This window comes from Myotis davidii, unplaced genomic scaffold (genome assembly GCF_000327345.1).
Source record: "Myotis davidii unplaced genomic scaffold, ASM32734v1 scaffold428, whole genome shotgun sequence".
Taxonomy (NCBI): Eukaryota; Metazoa; Chordata; class Mammalia; order Chiroptera; family Vespertilionidae; genus Myotis; species Myotis davidii.
In genome coordinates, this window is record NW_006299834.1 from 2,017,978 (window position 1) to 2,021,993 (window position 4,016).

Consider the following 4,016-nt stretch of genomic DNA (forward strand, 5'->3'; position numbering starts at 1 on the left):
GCATGAAAGTTCAAAGGCATTTCCAAGATCAGAGCAGAAAGGGGTCAGGAAACCCTCCACTCTCTCTCAGGTGGGTATCACCTGGGCCAAGACAGCCCCCCAGGGACAGCTTTATCTGTTTGATGTTCTCTCCTGACCCCACCTCCAGGCTCTTTCTTCCCTCCTTCCTGATGGTATCAGGCCCATCAGGAACCACCTCCGTGCTGGGTGAGGCTTATTTTTGGAGGATATTGCTGGTTCCACTTTAGAGCTGGGACATGGGCAGAAAGGGGTAGTCACTGTCCTCAGGCTTTGGAGCTCAGAACCTTGCTCTGTGATGCTCTGTTCTAGAGCATCCACTACACAGGCACTTGCTCCACTTACATCATCCCCTTGAGTGCTCTCCAAAACCTATAGTGGGGAAGACACGATTGGCGTGATGAAGCAACTCGCAGAGGTCCCGAAGCTTAGTTCGCAGAGCAGGGTAAGAATGTGTAGGCAGATGGAATACTTAAATTAAAAAAATAAATCCTTTCAACCCACACTTGTCAAGCTCCAGTGCGTTCTCTCCAGCCAGGCAGATGGGCACTGGGCTTATTGGCGCAGAGGGACCGTTAAGATCCAGCATCTGAAGGAACAAGTAACAGGAAGAAGCTCTTGAGCCACTGCTCCTGCAGGGTGCACAGGCCTCCCTGGGACCCCATCTGGTTTGCAGTGAAAAGAAGGGGGGGTCCCCCAAACAGAATGAGGCCAGGAGAAACATGCGCAGGAGGCCCACCCCAAGCTTAGCTTTGCTCTGGAACTCCGAGCTACCCCCACCCCCGTGGGAGCATCCTAGTGGCTCCTTGCTGTTCCCTGCTCTGATGACACAGGCTCTCATTCCCACAGAGAGCCATGAAACCTAGAAAAGGCAGGCCTGGGAGGAGGCTCAGGGTTTATGGAGCTTTGAAAATGAAGTTCCTGTTCCTGCCTGATGAGCTGGGGCCCCAGGGCTTGAAGCTGGGTGGGCCACTCCTGGCAGCTACCACTTCCCTCCCCCAGCCACATTCCTGTTTTCAGCTGCTTTTTTTCTTTGCTTTTTTTAAAAAAAATGTTTTTGTTGATTTCAGAGAGGGAGAGGGAGAGAGATGGAATTATCAATGATGAGAGAATCACTGATCTGCCGCCTCCTGCACACCCCCGAGTAGATACAGAGCCTGCAAAGGGGGCATGTACTCTAACCAGGAATCAAACCATGACCTCCTGGTTCAGGGGTTGACTTTCAACCACTGAGCCACACCCACTGAGCTGTAGCTGCTTCTTAAACTAAGGGTTAAGTTGCTAATAAAGTGGACCAGGCCCAAGAAACTATATCTGGGTTTTGGACTCCTTAAAAGCTGGTAATCAAAATTAGAGACTCCAGTTGTCACCTGTGCACTGAAACCAGTCATCCAAAGAGACTCCAAGTTCAAATGCACTTTATGGAACTTGTGATCTGGAAGTAACACAAATCCTTTGCCCTGCTCAGCCTAGTGGCATCTACCTGAAAATGAGGTAACCTGAAACATGGTCAGATTAATTCTGGTCAGGAATGACGAGTCTGAAGCCCCAAGTGGGACAACACTGTCTTCACAATGTGTCCGTCAGCCTTTTCCTATACAGGGCTTGCTTACGCACACACCATAAACATGTATGCGAATGGTTTTGCAAAATAGGAACACACCGAAAATGCTATTTGGTACCCTAAAGCATAGAGCATATTCATTGTTATATCATGTTTTGAGAGTTCCAAAGTATTGCATTGGATTGCACTGATGCACTAGATTTAACCACTTAGTAATGACGGATGGGTGTTTGAACAAAAGTCTTTCCCCACTTAATCTGATTATTTTATTGGATAAATGTCTAGCATTAGATGGCTGAATCAAAGGGCAGGTATGTGTGCTTTGGCAAGGTTACAGCAGTCCCTGCTCCTGCCAGCATCTCCCTCATCTACTGTTGTCCATCAGACAGTGGGGGAAAGGACATCTAATTGTTTTGATCTGTATGAGTGAGTACCAGTGAGGCTGAATGTCTCCCCTACCAATTTTATTGGCTATTTGTATGTCTTCCTTTGTAAACTGCCTGATCCAGACCATTTTTTTTTATTGAACTGTCTCTATTTATTGATTTGAAAAATAATTCCATATATTATGGATATTTGCTCTTTCTTATATATTCGCCACACTTTACTTTTAATTTGTTTAGGAAAAAGAATAGAATCATCATTAAGAGTTACCATGTCCTAGCCTGGCAACTTGGGGCAAGTTTTTCCTCTCTGAGCTGTAGTTTTCTCACCTATAAAATGTGGCTAACAATTATCCCTAACGCATGGGGTTGTTGAGAGAGAATTCACATAGAATGTACAGCTTGGTGCCCAGCACTTAGTATTAGGTAGTACAATTTATTCATAGTGTTTTTTTGACTGTCAGTTTTGCTTAGCCTCCTATTTTGAAAATGCAAATTTGTCCCAATGCATTGAATATATTAAGGAAGTAATTTGAGCATAACATGAATTTGTGTTTACTTATGCATGAGAGACACTAGAAAATGCAGAAAACGGTACCCAGCTGAAATGAGCCCCATGGGAATACACAAAATGCACACATGCACTCACTCAAATATGCACCAGCTTGGAGGTCACTGCATATGTTCTTACCCATAACCATCTGCTTTCTGTCACAAAGGTCAAAACTTTCCATGTGACTTCAGGTAACCCTTCTCCCATCAGTTCACAATAAGCCATAAGCTGTAGCCTTCCAATGCCTACTTCCATAAGCAAACCTTATCTCTTTTCCAAGGTAAAGTTCTATTTTTATTGTGGTATTTATACACTTCTTAGTTTTATTAGGTTTCTATTTTTATTTACTTTATCTTTTTTTGTCACCTCTAGTTTTTTTAGTATTATGACACCCCCACAAAAGCTCTGTGGTTTTTACTGCATGATTTTACATAGTATGGTGATTTTTAGGAATTCATGTTGCATTATAACAGAATTGACCACACACAAATTTTAATATTGTGTAGTAAAATTATAAGATTTTGTGTTCCATTAAAAAAATATATATGTATACACACACCCACACACACACACATTGGAGAGATATATAGATAGATAGATTTCAGAGAGGAAGGGAGAGAGGTAGAGACATAGAAACAACGATGAAAGAGAATCATTGATTGGCTGCCTCCTACACGTCCCCCATTGGGAGGAATCGAGTCCGCAACCCGTGCATGTGCCCTTGGCCGAAATCGAACCTGGGACCCTTTAGTCAACAGGCCGACGCTCTACCCACTGAGCCAAACTGGCTAGGGCTGTGTTACATTTTAAAAATCCCTCATCCCTAAGATCATAAGGATACTCACCTAAACTTTCTTGACTTAGTTTTGTTTTCACATTAGGTCAGCCTGACAAACTTAAGAACATAGAAGTAAACATGGTGTGTGATGTGTGTCTGCCAATGGAAAGGAGACAGACCACAGCCAGGGGGCAGAGGGAGGTAAACACAAAATCTAATGCCCAACAAGTATCCTTCTTGAGTGTCCTGCTTTCAACCTGATGTCATCTCCCCTCCTAGAGGTTTCATTTCTAGTAATTAAAAAATCTTACTAGTAGCGGAACTCCTGCTGCTGGCCTTTGGGGGCCTGCTGAGAACAGGACTTCTATAAGGACAAAAATGTCTGGGAGGCTGTGGTCCAAGGCCATTTTGCCAGCTATAGGTGGGTCTCCGGAACCAGAGGGAGCACAGGGCTCTTCTTAAAACTGAAGGTGCTTATGCTCGAGGTGAAACGGAATTCTATCTAGACAGAAGACGTGCTACGTGTACAAAGCACAGAGCAATGCAGTGACTCCTGGAGGCAGACCGAACAAAACCAGAGTAATCTGGGGAAAGGTAACTCGTGCTCATGGAAACAGTGGAATGGTTCGTGCTAAATTCCGAAGCAACCTTCCTGCTAAGGCTATTGGACACAGAATCCGTGTAGTAAGTACAATTATAAGCAAAATACTTGTTGAGCCA